General features: G+C 36.4%; 1 long non-coding RNA gene across 2 annotated transcripts in view; it reads right to left on the bottom strand.

The window, feature by feature from the left end:
- LOC137218100 (uncharacterized) overlaps window positions 1–14,334 on the bottom strand; it is a 38,219-nt gene extending 23,885 nt beyond the window's left edge. For both annotated transcript variants that reach the window (XR_010940463.1, XR_010940462.1), the window contains exon 1: window positions 14,258–14,334. This is a non-coding gene — a long non-coding RNA (uncharacterized lncRNA). The remainder of the gene's footprint in view (window positions 1–14,257) is intronic.
- Window positions 14,335–17,613: the final 3,279 nt, after the last annotated feature.

Genomic DNA, 17,613 nt, shown 5'->3' with positions numbered 1-17,613 from the left:
TCATAACATATTATGCTTTCAGTACACTGTTTATTATATTATTTATATTGTATATATAAACATATCAATTACATTTGATATAGAAATGGGCTTTAACATTAATCTTTTTATGTTGCTATATTTTTATTTTACAAAATAAATAAAAAGTTTTACATTTTATTTCATGACTGAAATGGGTTCAATATCATTAAAGTTACTTACCATTTAAAGTTTGTAGACAGGGCTTCCCTGGTGGGGCAGTGGTTGAGAATCTGCCTGACGATGCAGGGGACACGGGTTCGTGCCCTGGTCCGGGAAGATCCCACATGCCGCGGAGCGGCTGGGCCCATGAGCCGTGGCCGCTGAGCCTGTGCGTCCGGAGCCTGTGCTCCGCAAAGGGAGAGACCACAACAGTGAGAGGCCCACGTACAGCAAATAAAAAAAATAAATAAAGTTTGTAGACAAATTAACTGTCCAAATATCTTTACCTCATTTCCTTTTTCTGTTATTTTTTCCAGCTTTACTAAGGCATAATTGACAAATAAAAATTATTTATATTTAAAGTGTACAGCTTTGTTTTGATATATGTAAACATTGTGAAATAATCACTACACTTAAGCTAATTAACATATCTATCACCTTGCATAGTTATCATTTGCTTTTGTGTGTGTGCGTCTGGTATGAACCCTTAAGATTTACCCTCTCAGAAACTTTCAAGTATACATACAATATTGTTAACTATAGTCACACTGCTGTTCATTAGAAATTATTCATCTTACATGACTAAAACTATGTACCCCTTGACCAACATCTCCCCCTTTCCTCCACCCACCCTGCCTCCTGGAACTCACCAGTATACTCTCTGTTTCCATGAGTTCCATGACTATTTTAGATTCCACATATTAAGTGAGATCACACAGTACTCGTCTTTCTGAATCTGGATTATTTTATTTAGCATAATGTCCTCCAGGTTCCTCAATGTTGTCACAAGTGTCAGGATTTCATTCTCTTTTTAAGGCTGAATAATCTAATATATATCTACATTTTCTTTACCCATTCATCCATTGATGAGCATTTAGGTTGTTTCCTTATTTGGCTGTTGTGAATAACACTGCAATGAACATAGGTGTGCAGATCTTCTTGAGATACTGATTTCATTTCTTTTGGATATGCTGTATATGTAGAAGTGGGATTGCTAGATCATAAGGTACTTCCATTTTTAATCTTTTGAGGAAACTCCTATTGTTTTCCATAATTGCTATATGAATTTAAATTCCTACATACAGTGGACAAATGTTCTTTTTCTCCATATCCTTCCAATACGTGTTATTCTTTGTCTTTTTTGATGACAGTCATTCTAACAGGTATGAGGTAATAACTCATTGAGGTTTAAATTTGAATTTCCTTAATTAGTGACACTGAGCAGCATTTAATGTAACTTTTGGCCATTCTGATGTCTTCTTTTGACAAAGGTCTATTCAGGCCCTTGGTCCATTTTCTAAATTGGTCTGTGTTTTTGCTATTGATTTGTATGTGTTCCTTACCTATTTTGGATATTAGCTCCTTATCACATATAAGATTTGCAATATTTTCTCCCATTCTTAGGTTGCCAGTTCATTCTGGTGATTCTTTTGCTGTGCCAAAGCTTTTTAGTTTGATGTAGTCCTGTTTGTCTATTTTGCTTTAGTTGCCTGTGCTTTTGGTGTCATATCCCAAAACTCATTGCCAAGACCCATTTCAGTAAGCTTTTTCCTTATGTTTTATTATTGTAATTTTATAGATTCAGGTTTACATTTAATACTTTAATCTATTTTGAGTTGATTTTTGTATGTGGTATAAGTGTCCAATTTCATTCTCCAGCATGTTAATATTCAGTTTTATTAGCATTACTTATTAAAGAAAACTATCATTTCCTCATTGTGGGTTCTTGGCAGCTTTGTTGAAGATCAGTTGTCCTTAGAAACCTGGATTTATTTCTGGCCTCTCTACTCTGTTCCTTTGTTCTACATGTCTGTTTTTATGCTAGTCCCATACTGTTTTTATTACTGTAGCTTTGTAATGTATTTTGAATCAGGAAGTGTGATTCTTCCAGCTTTACACTTCTTGCTCAAGACTGCTTTGGCTATTTGGGGTTTTTAGTAGTTCCATTTGAATTTTGGTATTGTTTTTTATATTTCTACAAAGAGCATCATTGGGATTTTGATAGGGATTGCATTGAATCTGTAGATCTCTTTGGGTAGTACAAACATTTCAACAGTATTAATTCTTCCAATCTACAAACACTGGATATCTTTCCATTTGACTGTGTCTCACCTCTTTGGTTAAGTTTATCCTCAAGTATTTTATCCTTTTGGTTGTTACTGTGAATGGGAAATTTTTCTTAATTTTCTGTTTGAACAGTTTATTGTTTATGTGTAGAAATGTGACTGATTTTTTTTCAGTTATGACAGACATATAACACTATATTAGTTTCAGGTGTACAATGTAATAATTCAATATTTGTATATATTGCAGAAAGCTCATCACCATACAAAGTTAAAAAAATTTTTTCTTGTGATTAGAACTTTTAAGATCTACTCTCTTAGCAACTTTTAAATATACAATACAGTATTATTGACAATGGAAAATGTGACTGATTTCTGTACAGTGATTTTGTACCCTGCAATTTACTGAATTTGTTTATTATACTAACAGAGTTTTTTATTGAATCCTTAGATTTTTCTACAGATATGACTGTATTATCTGAAAACAGAGATTATTTTATTTTTTCTTTCTTATTTGGATGATTTTTATTCCTTTTTCTGATCTACTTTCTCTGGCTAGAAATTCCAGTACTATGTTAAATAGAATTGGCAAGGGTGGGCATCCTTGCCATGTGCTGGATCTTAGAATAAAAGCTTTCCATTTTCCACCATTAATTATTATATTAGCTGTGGGCTTCTCATATACATTTATTGTGTTGAGGTAAGTTCCTTCTACACTTTGTTGACAGGTTTTATTATGAATGAATGTTGAAAAAAGATGCAAAATCTTTTTCTGCATCTCTTTTCTAAGGTGATTGATCTATTCAAGTGTCCTAGTTAATTTAAAATCAAGATTGGTATTTTACACATAAATTATTATTATGTTTTCAAATTTATTGAAATATAGTTCCAGATAACACTTCGTAGTTAAATTTCAATCCATCTGTGGAGTTTTGTTTCATTCTTTTACCTATAGACTATGCCTACTTCAATTCTACAATGGTAGATTTCTAGAGTTGAGATAGAAACCATATGGCTTCAAAACCTAAAATATTTATTTTCTGGCCCTTTATGAAAAATGTTTGCTGAGCTATTATAAAGAAATACATAGAAAATCTAATCATTATTACTTTCTTGTATTTTAGTTTCTTCACTTGGAATTTTCCAGTAGACCATAACTGTATCAACACACAAGCCTCTTCTGTTTTTCTCTATATGAAATATTATACCACATTTCATTTTCTTTCTTCAGAATCAAATGCTTAATTTCTTTGTTACAACCATTCCTCTGCTTTTCCTATCCAGTTATACACATCAGAAACCTGGGCTCCTTTTGGGTACATTCTCCTCCTACACACTGCAGCCAATCTATTATTTATAAATTTCTTAGACAAATAATGTTGAGTTACACTATGTCTTGGTAACTAAGAATAATACTGTGTAAAATTCTAATTCCCTACACCAGATATTTTTAAGTATGTAAAACAGTTATATTAAGCAATCTGTAATTGGTACACCAGTATATTCCTCACATAATCTGAGATTTGCATATTCTAGTTCCTTCCAATTCTTCACCTTTATCTTGTGTACTTTCTTGCCTCTTCAAGCACAGTATATTTCTTCAAGCTTCTCTAGTGCAGAAAGCTCTTTCAGACACTTAGACATCATTGAAAAATGTTTCTTCTCCCTGAAAAGCCCACTCTCCTCAACAACGCACTCAAACTTCAGTAAAAACATTAGTCCCTCTCAAAGGGTTTTTTTGTTAATTTTTATTTCATTTTATTTTATGTTTTTTACACTTTTATTGGAGTGTAATTGCTTTACAATGTTGTGTTAGTTTCTGCTGTATAACAAAGTGAATCAGCTATATGTATACATATATCCCCATATCCCCTCCCTCTTGCACCTCCCTCCCAAACTCCCTATCCCAGCCCTCTAGGTGGTTACAAAGCACCGAGCTGATCTCCCTGTGCTATGCAGCTGCTTCCCACTAGCTATCTATTTTACATTTGGTAGTGTATATATGTCAAGGCCACTCTTTCACTTAATCCCAGCTTAACGTCCCCCCACCATGTCCTCAAGTCCATTCTCTATGTCTGCATCTTTATTCCTGTCCTGATCCTAGGTTCATCAGAGCCATTTTTTTTTCTGATTCCATATATATGTGTTAGCATATGGTACTTGTTTTTCTATTTCTGACTTACTCCACTCTGTATGACACACTCTAGTTGATCCATCTCACTACAAATAACTCAATTTCATTTCTTTTTATGGCTGAGTAATATTCCATTATATACATGTGCCACAACTTCTTTAGCCATTCATCTGTCGATGGACATTTAGGTTGCTGCCATGTCCTGGCTATTGTAAATGGTGCTGCAATGAACACTGTGGTACATCTCTTTTTCTAAATTATGGGTTTTCAGGGTATATGCCTAGTAGTGGGATTGCTGGGTCATATGATAGTTTCATTTTTAGTTTTTTAAAGAACCTCCATACTGTTCTCCATAGTGGCTGTATCAGTTTACATTCCCACCAACAGTGCAAAAGGGTTCCCTTTTCTCTACAGCCTCTCCAGGATTTGTTTGTAGATTTTTTGATGATGGCCATCGTGACGAGTGTGAGGTGATATCTCATTGTGGTTTTGATTTACATTTCTCTGATGAGTAGTGATGTTGAGCATCCTTTCATGTGTTTGTTGGCAATCTGTATATCTTCTTTGGAGAAATGTCTATTTAGGTCTTCTACCCATTTTTGGATTGGGTTGTTTATTTTTCTGACATAGAGCTGCATGGGCTGATTGTACATTTTGGAGATTAATCCTTTGTCGGTTGCTTCATTTGCAAATATTTTCTCCCATTCTGAGCATTGTCTTTCCATCTTGTTTATGGTATCCTTTGCTGTGCAAAAGCTCTTAAGTTTCATTTGGGTCCCATTTGTTTTTATTGCTATTTCTCTAGGAGGTGGATCTAAAAGGATCTTGCTGTGATTTATGTCATAGTGTTCTGCCTATGCTTTCCTCTAAGAGTTTTACAGTGTCTGGAATTACATTTAGGTATTTAATCCATTTTGAGTTTATTTTTGTGTATGGTGTTAAGACGTGTTCTAATTTCATTCTTTTACATGTAGCTGTCCAGTTTTCCCAGCACCACTTATTGAAGAGGCTGTCTTTTCTCCATTGTCTATTCTTGCCTCCTTTATCAAAAATAAGGTGACCATATGTGAATGGGTTTATCTCTGGGCTTTCTATCCTGTTCCATTGATCTATATTTCTGTTTTTGTTCCAGTATCATAATGTCTTGATTACTGTAGCTTTGTAGTATAGTCTGAAGTCAGGGAGCCTGATTCCTCCAGCTCTGTTTTTCTTTCTCAAGATTGCTTTGGCTATTCAGGGTTTTTGTGTTTCCATATAAATTGTAAAATTTTTGTTTCTACTTCTGTAAAAAATGCCATTGGTAGTTTCATAGGGATTGCATTGAATCTGTAGATTATTTTGGGTAGTATAGTCATTTTCACAATGTTGATTCTTCCAATCCAAGAACACGGTATATCTCTCCATGTGTTTGTATCATCTTTAATTTCTTTCATTAGTGTCTTACAGTTTTCTGCAAACAGGTCTTTTGTCTCCTTAGGTAGGCTTATTCCTAGGTATTTTATTCTTTTTGTTGCAATGGTAAATGGGGGTGTTTCCTTAATTTCTCTTTCAGATTTTTCATCATTAGTGTATAGGAATGCAAGAGATTTCTTTGCATTAATTTTGTATCTGCTACTTTACCAAATTTATTGATTAGCTCTAGTAGTTTTCTGGTAGCATCTTTAAGGTTCTCTATGTATACTATCATGTCATCTGCAAACAGTGACAGCTTTACTTCTTCTTTTCCAATTTGGATTCCTTTTATTTCTTTTTCTTTTCTGATGGCTGTGGCTAAAACTTCCAAAACTGTGTTGAATAACAGTGGTGAGAGTGGGCAACCTTGTCTTGTTCCTGATCTTAGAGGAAATGGTTTCAGTTTTTCACCATTGAGGATGATGTTGGCTGTGGGTTTGTCATATACGGTCTTTATTATGTTGAGGTAGGTTTCCTCTATGGCCACTGTCTGGAAAGTTTTTATCATAAATGGGTGTTGAATTTTGTCAAAAGCTTTTTCTGTATCTATTGAGATTATCATATGGCTTTTATGCTTCAATTTGTTAATATGATGCATCACTTTGAGTGATTTGCATATATTGAAGAATCCTTGCATTCCTGGGATAAACCCCATTTGATCATGCTGCATGACCCTTTTAATGTGCTGTTGGGTTCTGTTTGCTAGAAGTTTGTTGAGTATTTTTGCATCTATGTTCATCAGTGATATTGGCATGTAGTTTTGTTTTTTTGTGACATCTTTTCTCGTTTTGGTAGCAGGCTGATGGTGGCCTCGTAGAACGAGTTTGGGAGTGTTCCTCCCTCTGCTATATTTTGGAAACGTTTGAGAGGGATATGTGTTAGCTCTTCTCTAAATGTTTGATAGAATTCACCTGTGAAGCCATCTGGTCCTGGGCTTTTGTTTGTTGGAGGATTTTAAATCACAGTTTCAATTTCAGAGCTTGTGATTCATCTGTTTATATTTTCTATATCTTCCTGGTTCAGTCTTGGAAGGTTGTACTTTTCTAAGAATTTTGTCCATTTCTTCCAGGTTGTCCATTTTATTGGCATAGAGTTGCTTGTAGTAGTCTCTCATGATCCTTTGTGTTTCTGCAGTGTCAGTTGTTATTTTTCCTTTTTCCTTTCTAATTCTGTAGATTTGAGTCTTCTCCCTTTTTTTCCTAATGAGTCTGGCTAATAGTTTATCAATTTTGTTTATCTTCTCAAAGAACCAGCTTCTAGTTTTATTGATCTTTGCTATTGTTTCCTTCATTTCTTTTTCATTTCTTTCTTATCTGATCTTTATGATTTATTTCCTTCTGCTATTTTGGGTGTTGTTTTTTTCCTCTTTCTCTAATTGCTTTAGGTGTAAGGTTAGGTTGTTTGGATTTTTCTTGTTTCTTAAGGTAGGATTGTATTGTTATAAACTTCCCTCTTAGAATTGATTTTGTTGCATCCCATAGGTTTTTGGCCGTCATGTTTTCATTGTCATTTGTCTCTAGGTATTTTTTTATTTCCTCTTTGATTTCTTCAGTGATTTCTTGGTTATTTAGTAGCATATAATTTAACTTCCATGCATTTGTATTTTTACAAATTTTTTTCCTGTAATTGATATCTAGTCTCATAGTGTTGTGAAAAGGAAAGATACTTGATACAATTTCAATTTTCTTAAATTTACCAAGGCTTGATTTGTGACCCAAGATATGATCTATCCTGGAGAATATTCCATGTGCACTTCAGAGGAAAGTGTATTCTTTTGTTTTTGGTTGGAATGTCTTATAAATATCAATTAAGTGTGTCTGGTCTAATTTGTTATTTAAAGCTTGTGTTTCCTTATTTATTTTCATTTTGGATGATCTGTCCATTGGTGAAAGTGGGGTGTTAAAGTTCCCTACTATTCCTGTGTTACTGTTGATTTCCCATTTTATGGCTGTTAGCATTTGCCTTATGTATTGAGTTGCTCCTATTTTGGGTGCATAAATATTTACAGTTGTTATATCATCTTCTTGGATTGATCCCTTGATAGTCTTTATTTTAAAGTCTATTTTATCTGATTTGAGAATTGCTACTCCAGCTTTTTTTTTTGATTTCTGTTTGCATGGTGTATCTTTTTCCATCCTCTCACTTTCAGTCTGTATATGTCCCTAGGTCTGAAGTGGGTCTCTTATAGACAGCACATATATTGGTCTTGTTTTTGTATCCATTCAGACAGTCTGTGTCTTTTGGTTGGAGCATTTAATCCATTTACATTTAAGGTAATTATTGATATTAATTAATTGTTTTGGATTTGTTATTGTAGGTCTTTTCTTTTTCTTGTGTTTCCTGCCTAGAGAAGTTCCTTTAGCATTTGTTGTAAAGCTGGTTTGGTAATGCTGAATTTTCTTAACTTTTGCTTGTCTGTAAATCTTTTAATTTCTCTGTTGAATCTGAATGAGATCCTTGCTGGGTAGAGGAATCTTGGTTGTAGGTTTTTCCCTTTCAGCACTTTAAATATGTCTGTCACTCCCTTCTGCCTTGCAGTGTTTCTGCTGGAAGATCAGCTGTTAACCTTATGGACATTCCCTTGTATGTTATTTCTTGCTTTTCCCTTGCTGATTATTATATTTTTTCTTTGTATTTAATTTTTGATAGTTTGATTAATATGTGTCTTGACATGTTTCTCCTTGAATTTATCCTGTATGGGACTCTTTGTGCTTCCTGGACTTGATTATTTCCTTTCACACATCAGGGAAGTTTTCAACTGTAATCTCGTCATATATTTTCTCAGACGCTTTCTTTTTCTCTCCTTCTTCTGGGACCACTGTAATTTGAATGTTGGTGTGTTTAATGTTGTCCCAGAGGTCTCTGAGACTGTCCTCAATTCTTTTCATTCTTTTCTCTTTATTCTGCTCTGTGGCAGTTATTTTCACCATTCTATGTTCCAGGTCACTTATCCATTCTTCTGCCTCAGTTATTCTGCTATTGATTCCTTGTAGAGAATTTTAAATTTCATTTCTTTTGTTGTTCATCATCATTTGTTTGCTCTTTAGTTCTTCTAGGTCCTTGTTAAACGTTTCTTGTATTTTCTCCATTCTATTTCAGAGATTTTGGATCTTTACTATCATTACTCTGAATACTTTTTTAGGTAGACTGCCTATTTCCCTTTCATTTGTTTGGTCTGGTGGGTTTTTACCTTGCTCCTTTATCTGCTACACATTTCTCTGTCTTCTCGTTTTGTTTCAGTTACTCTGTTTGGGATCTCCTTTGCACAGGCTGCAGGTTCATCATTCCTGCTATTTTTGTGTTTATCTCCAGTGGTTGAGTGTGGTTCAGTGGCTGTGTAGGCTTCCTGTTGGAGGGGACTGGAGCCTGTGTTCTGGTGGATGGGGCTGGATCTTGTCCTTCTGGTGGGCAGGGTTCCATCCGGTGGTGTGTTTTGTGGTGTCAGTGAACTTAGTATGACTTTAGGCAGCCTCTCTGTTAATGAGTGGGGTTGTGTTCCTGTCTTGCTAGTTGTTTGGCATGGGGCATACAGCACTGGAGCTTGCTGGCCATTGGGTGGAGTTAGGTCTTAGTGTTGAGATGGAGATCTCTGGGGGAGCTCTTGCCAATTAATACTACATGGGGCTGGGAGGTCTCTGGTTGTCCAATGTCCTGGACTTGGCTGTCCCTCCTCAGAAGCCCAGGTGCAACACCTGGCTGTATCACCAAGACCCTGCCATCCGTATGCCTTGAAAGAAAAGGAAGAAAACAAACAAACAAACAGATAGAACCCCAAAACAAATGGTCAAAGCAAAACTAAACAGATAAAATCAAACAAAGAAACATAGACACACACATTCATTAAAAGAAAAGACAAACAAGCAAAAAAAATTAACAAAAATAACAGATAAATGGACAGAACTCTAGGTTAAAAGGTAAAAGTAAACCTAAACAGACAAAATCACACAAAGAAACACACACACACACACACACACACACACACACACACACACTCATTAAAAGAAAAAAAAAGAGAGCAACCAAACTCATAAACAAATCCACCAATGATAACAAGCACTAAAAATTAAACTAAGTTAAGCATAAAACCAAAAACAAATCAGATTCAGAAAGCAAACCCCAAATCTACAGTTGCTCCCAAAGTCCACCACCTCAATTTTGGGAACATTCATTGTCTATTCAGGTATTTCACAGATGCAGGGTTTATCAGGTCGACTGCAGGGATTTAATCCACTGCTCCTGAGGATGCACGGAGAAATTTCCCTTTCTAACCTCTGCTCGCACAGCTCCTGGGGTTCAGCTTTGGTTTTGGCCCTGCCTCTGTGTGTAGGCCACCCTCAGGCATCTGTTCCCCGCCCAGACAGGAAAGGATTAAAGCAGCGGTTTATTAGGGCTCTCTTGATCACACAGGTCAGAGAGGAGGAAAGGTATGATAGTCATAATTGGAATGTGGGGTGATCCTGCAGGGGGAGAAGCTGACGTGACATTGCAACAGCCTGAGCCATGCCTTGTGTTCTCCTGGAGAAGTTGTCCCTGGATCATGGGACACTGGCAGTGGCAGGCTACACAGGCTCCTGGGGGAGTGTGGTAGTGTCCTGTGCTTGCACACAGGATTTTTGGTGGCAGTGGTGGCAGCATTAGTGGTCCGTGCCTGACTCTGGGGTCTGAGATGATAGCTGCGGCTCATGCCCATCTGTGGAGCTTGCTTAGGCTGTGCTCTACCATCTGTGGGCACACAGAGCAGGAAGCGCCTCTCCTCGTGCATCCCGAAACAACGGTTTCTGGCCTCTTAGGCAGGTCCGGACTTTTTCCTGGGCTCCCTCCTGGCTAGCTGTGGTGCACTAACCCCTTCACGCTGTCTTCACGCCGCCAACCCCAGTCCTCTCCCTGGGATCTGACCTCGGAAGCCCGATCCTCAGCTCCCAGTCCCCAGCCCCCCGGCGAGTGAGCAAAGCGTCTCAGGCTAGTGAGTGCTGGTCAGCACCGAGCCTCTTTGCAGGAATCTCTCCGCTTTGCCCTCTGCACCCGTTGCTGCACTCTCCTCCGTGACTCTGAAGCCTCCCCACACACACACCCCGCCCCCATCTCTGCCAGTGAAGTGGCTTCCTAGTGTGTGGAAACTTTTCCTCCTTCACAGCTCCCTCCCAGAGGTGCAGGTCCCATTCCTATTCTTTTGTCTCTGGTTTTTCTTTTTTCTTTGCCCTCTCCAGGTACATGAGGATTTTCTTGCCTTTTGGGAAGTCTGAGGTCTTCTGCCTGTGTTCAGTAGGTGTTCTGTAGGAGTTGTTCCACATGTAGAAGTACTTTTGATGTATTTGTGGGGAGGAAGGTGTTACTCCTCTGCAATCTTGAAGGTCTCTCTCAGATTTTTTCTTAATGGAAAACACGTTTGTTCTTTCACTCTTAGTCTCATAAAATACTATACATTTTTTGGATAGTATTCATCACAGAAAAATATGTTATTGTGAGATTTTATTTTGCATCTCTCTCCTCAGTACTTTGTAAGCTCCATGATAACAAGAATCAAATTTACTAATGAATACCTAGTACTAAATTTGAAATACATAAGCATCTTGCTAAGATAGGAATTCAAAAATAATTCTATTGAATAATACTGATTTTGTATAAACATATTTATAGAGGCATTACTTACAAAAGCAAAGGACAATAAAAAATGTAAGTATAAAAACTGGGGAAAGATGGAGTAAATTAAAGTTTATACCTAGGATTGAATTCCAGTCATTCATTACACATAGTGTTTCAGAAGAAATATTTAACAGCATTAGTATTCTCAAGCATGAGAAAACATTTTACTGTTTTGATTATCATTCTCCTCTGGGCACACAACCTTCCCTATTGACAAAACTAAAATGAAATAGAATATTCTTATCATGAGCTGTCCAGACACTGAAATAAATACCCAGTGTAATTTTTTGCTCTTCAAGAAAACCTGAAGTCACATGGCTCAGTACCTGAATAGTCCAGAAATGAAGTACAGACATATATAGACCATCCAGTTTTACAGGGGGTTATCATAAAAGAGGACAGAATGGAGTAAAAAGCACTTAGTTTTCTGTAAAACTAGGCCACAGAGATGCTTGACGTATGGAATTGCTGTGGATACCCCTGGAAAACTGTCCTATATAGAATCTCTTCACAAGCACCCTCTAGGTTTTCCAGAGGGAATAGATGGGGAATATGATTATATTATTTAGAATGCTTTTGGATTAATTAATAGGAATTCTATATAAACTTGCTAAAACAATGAGATCATCTATTGTCTCATAAAACTGGAAGCTGGAGCAGATTTCTAAGCTCACTGAATACATGACTTAATGAAGTCATCAGAGTCATCGGTTTTATCTGTCTTTTATCTTTTTTGTCTTCAGGTTGGTTTTATGCTAAGACTGGTTGCCCTCAGGGTTACAAGGTGACTGCCAGTAGCAATCAGTTTTAGAGGCTTATTCCTGTTCTTAGGTTCTTGACTGAAGAGCAAAGAAGAACTTTCCCAGAAGCCCTTAGCTGACTTCCCAATTCTTTTAATTCTCAGTAAATTCCATGTCTATTTTCCAACCAATCACTGAGAGGTGTAAAGATAAATATTGTGATTGGTTCAGACTAAACAGAGCCCACTCAGTCTCTACTAAGTTATATAAGCTTCATAGGATGAACTGGGTATTTGGGGAAAATGAATTCAGTTTCTAGTAGGGAAATGAAGGGGGAATATGGAATATAAATGGATAAGCAACAATTAAAATCCAATATTACACGCTCTTTGGCTATCCAAGAACTTATTCCACATACATATTTTCATTCCACACATTCTACAATACATTTAAAAAAAATTCGTGCCCACTTGAAATATGTCTTAAGTCCTTCCCAAAGGGAGAAAATCCAAAGTCAATTACTGCATTTATTCTGAAGTACAAGATCTCTGGGTAGTATTCAGTCCTCTGACATGGCTCCCAATGGTCCAGTGATAAGGTGATTTATCTTCCTTAACTGTACACAAAGTGGTAAAAAAGCATGATAATTACAATAAAGAACTCCCTTTTGTAAAGGTGGACAATGGGAAAATATGCAGTTGTCTATAATATACTTTACTTGTTGGACAGGGATACAAAAACTTCCTGTTCTGTCAGTGAAGTGATTTTCATAGCTTGTGAATCAGAGAGCTTTTATTCTCCTCTCTCAGAGTATAGCCATGTCTGTTGTCTCTGTGACCTTAGAGTGGACAGTGTAAAATTTCTTTTCTGGGTCTGCACCACTTTAGCAACGTACTTTCTGTAGGTGAAAATTCTTGGGACTAGTGTTTACTTTAGAAGGTTTAGCAATCATATACTCTAACCAGGCTTGGGGTCACTTTGGTATACATTTCTTTTAAAACTAGTTATACAGTCTACTTGTTTTCAATTAACTGCATGAATACTAATACACAATCAGCAATTATTTGGGCCTATGAATCTGGAAGTTTCTGGTTTATGATAACAAGCTCTGTGCTCTGTCTGTGCCATGAGACCTTAATGTAACACTTTCCTTTCCTCTTGGTCTCAGTTACCAGGTGATTTAACCAACTGCCTCTGGCACGAATATCGCTGCTTTAGACAGCTGTATCTTCACAATTATCAGACTGTGCCCTTCATCAGTCACACAATGCTTTACAGGAAGTGCTTGGAAGAGGTTTGGGGGGGACAAGTGTTTTGTTCTAATCTTATTTTCTCTCAAATTCCCAAACATTTAGAGTATCGTTCTTACAAGCCTTAGCTTTTCTAAATCATCCAGGCCCCTGATTACTAAACTTCCAATTGTTTTGATTATAATGCATAAGTGAAGATGACCTATCTTAGCAGAGACATATTTTTCTCGCTCAGATTTCCTATGAGTCACTTGCAGACAAAAGTTTTCTCATATTTAAGGTGTTATGTAATGCCAAAGAAAAGATTCAACCTAGTTCAATCTCATAAATATTTCCTACTAGGATTCATGATGACTCAGCCATCATCAAAAGTTGATACATCTCAATATACAACAGGCAATAGTTAAACAGAACTTTTCTGTAGAATAACTAGTATTTTCAGATTCCTGTGACAGAAAAATATTATCCTTATTGCCTTGTATCAATTTTACTCAATTCCATATTTTAGAATGTTATTTTCAGATTTCCATTTCTACACAAATATTTTATTCATTTAGGATGCTGACTCAAGGAACTCTGATTCAAACAGCTTAAATATGATTGCTATGATTAGGCTGATACAGAAGAAGTCTAGGAGAAAGACAATCTTCAGAATTTATCAATTTAGGAGCTCATTAGTATTATAAAGGCTCAAGTTTTACTATCTCTCAGCTCTCCTGGCCACAGTATTGATGCCACCCTAAAATTGGTTCTGTACATACTTGTAGAATTACTGCCAAGAATGATCATGATTACCTGCATTTTCCTTCACATCAGTGATAGAAGAAGAAATGTTTCTGGAAATCATTGCTAATTACAGAGAAATGATTTTTCCAAAAACAAATTTCTTTATGATTCTCTGTGATCTGAATTTCACTACATTTCTATTCCTGAAAAAAAAAAAGATCACTGACAAGTAGAATGACAGCTTAACCAGAATGTTTGAATGACATGTTATTGGTTTCCAATGTGTCATCCACAGCCTATGGATATCCAAGCTGCCTGTGGGAAGGTTGATATCTAATCAAAATCAGAGTTGTATGTAAAAGGAAGCAATGCTATGGCTTAAGCAAACAACCGTATCTACTGTAAGGACACTAGGAAATTACTGGATTTCTTGATAAAAAAATGTATTAAGGCTTAGGACATGAAGATTGATAGAACTGATGGAAATATAAGAGCAGTACTACCCCATAGGTAAGTACAGTAATCATAGGGACTCCATATATAGTTTTTCATGATTACAAGACATTCGGGAAATTCAACTAACTTTAGATGTATTTTCTTTGGAGAACTATGTTGTATTTCTTCCTGCATTGTTTTACTATATTATTAACAGATATTGTTCCCAAGAACACACATTAATAGCTCTACTACATACAAATCTCATATTCTTAGAGTCTGTTTCCAAGGGAATTCTATCTACTACAGAATCTGATTGGGTCAATTAGATATTATCCCATTATCCAATACATGGTGTTTCTAATAGGATGAGTTTCTGATGATGAATAAACTCCTGGTCTTTCTTATGTCTGTCTGTACATGGTGGATTTCACCAAGGTGCTAAAAAGAAAAAAAAATTGATATTAAGAATATAAACATACCTTTTATAAAATATATAAATAAGTATATTAGAGTAGGTTTTAAAAAGAATACCAGTCCAGGGCTTCCCTGGTGGTGCAGTTGGTGAGAGCCCGCCTGCCAATGCAGGGGACATGGGTTCATGCCCCAGTCCAGGAAGATCCCACATGCTGTGGAGCGGCTAGGCCCGTGGCCATGGCCGCTGAGCCTGCGCGTCCGGAGCCTGTGCTCCATAACGGGAGAGGCCACAACAGTGAGAGGCCCATGTACCGCAAAAGAAAAAAAAAAAAAGAATACCAGTCCACAGTATTACTAGAGAGAGGATAAAATAACATAAAAGTTAATGAATTGCTGAGATTGTAAGAAGATAAGGCAGGCAATTAAGTTCTCCCACCAAAGAAATAAAACACAAAACAATAAAAGCAACAAAAGATGACTTGTAATCAGAGAAGTGATTTTAGTCAAAGAAATCTGAGACTGTCTTAGAGGCAAATTCAATAACAGTTTAGGAAAAACTGACTAAATCATGGACTTTTGCTAAGTTGGGGATGAATCTTACACCTGTATATTAAGTGCAGAGTCTCACTGGGGGCTAAAACAGGAGGGTACAAAAATGTGCCTATCACTAATGGAAGGCTGTAAGATATCATATATATATTTTTTCTGTACGCGGGCCTCTCAGTGTTGTGGCCTCTCCCGTTGCGGAGCACAGGCTCTGGACGCACAGGCTCAGTGGCCATGGCTCACGGGCCCAGCCACTCCGCGGCATGTGGGATCTTCCCCGACCAGGGCACGAACCCGTGTCCCCTGCATCGGCAGGTGGACTCTCAACCACTGTGCCACCAGGGAAGCCCCAGAAATCATATTTTTATGCTGTGGATGGGGGTTAATAATAATATACCCTGCATGTTTGCAATTACAGATCTCACTTGGGTCTGAAGTTCAAATTAGAAGTAGATCTCTAATCATAAAAATCATATACTGATAAATTGAAGTTAAGCTCAAGATAGTTTCCCAGGTTAATAGTCTTCCTTGGAACCCAGAAGAAGCACATTTAGACCTATTTTAGAGGAAATTATTCTCTACTTAAGCCCTCAGAATTTCAGCAAACTGAATTGAAAAAAAAAATAACCTCAATATCAAATATGAACTGTAGATGAAATGAAGTCAAACATAAATAAAAGTCAGCTAAAAAAAAGAGGAACTGATATACATACCATGCCTTTCAATAAATCCAGTGATTTTTGAAAAATCAGTTCTAAATGTAAAGAAATTATATAAAGTTATTTTATAAAAGACAAAATCAAGAAAAAGTCTATATCTATTTGCAAAATATCCAATGCAGTTCTTAAGAAAGAAAAATGTTAAAATTAAAATCACAATAAAAACATTAAATGTAAGATTTAATTTAGCTAAATAGACAATTATTATTATTTATTTATGACATACCCAATTTAACAGGACATAGAAAGTCTGAAGTATAAGTGACAGAAAGAATCTAAGGGGAGAATACTGATCAAAAAGAAATGGATTTAGTTATAATAATATCAGAAAAAGAAGTCAAAAATACTATCAGGGATTAAAAGATATTTACTATGATAAAATGTATGAATCATTAAGAAGACCTAGTAACTCCAGTTTCTCAAGCTTCTATAAATATAGCAACTCAGTCTTCACCAGGGAAAATTGAAAATCCACAAACTGGGAAATGTTCTCACACTTCTTTCACTTAATGCTATGTCAAAAAATATTTATAGATATAGATAGGTAGATGACAGATAGATGAATGAATGGATGTGTGTGTGTGTGCACACATGCACATGCATATGTGTATCTTATAAGAGTCTTGAATCAGCAACTGAATTATTGAATCTGACACTGACTTGGAGTAACATTCAGACACTACGAAAACATCTAGATAAGTGGTCTGAGGTATCAATAACATCTATTAAACAGAAATGATACCCTCTCAAGTTGTTAGCATGAGAGATATGGAGGTCAGGTGATAAACTGAGTTCTGACCCAAGCCCAACTCACAGTGTGCTCACTGGTTCATAATGAAATTTGTGGATATTTATCCCGTTCCTGATATATAAGTGGGGAAAACACAGTTAGTGATAGAACATCCCTTGTCTTGCTTTTCAAATTTGTGTAGGAAAGCCAAACGAAACTAAACTGAACTTGTCTCCCATTCCAACAAGCTTGAAATCAACAGCAATACTGCATTTCTGGAATTATTGAAGAGATGTGTATTACTGTCAAAGATATGAAAAATGTAGTAGTTGTGATTCCTGGATATCCCCATTTAATTTTCTTACATGGCTTTAGCACAACAGTGATGGATCATGGCACATAAACATGGACTCCTGTATATTTAACAGGTGGTAGCCTGATTTTGAATTGAAACTGCTATGTCTACATGTGATACCCTGACTAGAAAAGCTTATCATAGACATTATCATTGGAGATTTAGGTGTGCATCTATTGGTTTGGAAAATAATAAATAAGTAAATTTTCAATCTCCATTAAGT

This window comes from Pseudorca crassidens, unplaced genomic scaffold, assembly GCF_039906515.1.
Source record: "Pseudorca crassidens isolate mPseCra1 unplaced genomic scaffold, mPseCra1.hap1 Scaffold_164, whole genome shotgun sequence".
NCBI classification, from domain to species: Eukaryota; Metazoa; Chordata; class Mammalia; order Artiodactyla; family Delphinidae; genus Pseudorca; species Pseudorca crassidens.
Note: the sequence above shows the minus strand (reverse complement) of the source record. Positions and strands in the feature narration are given on the sequence as shown.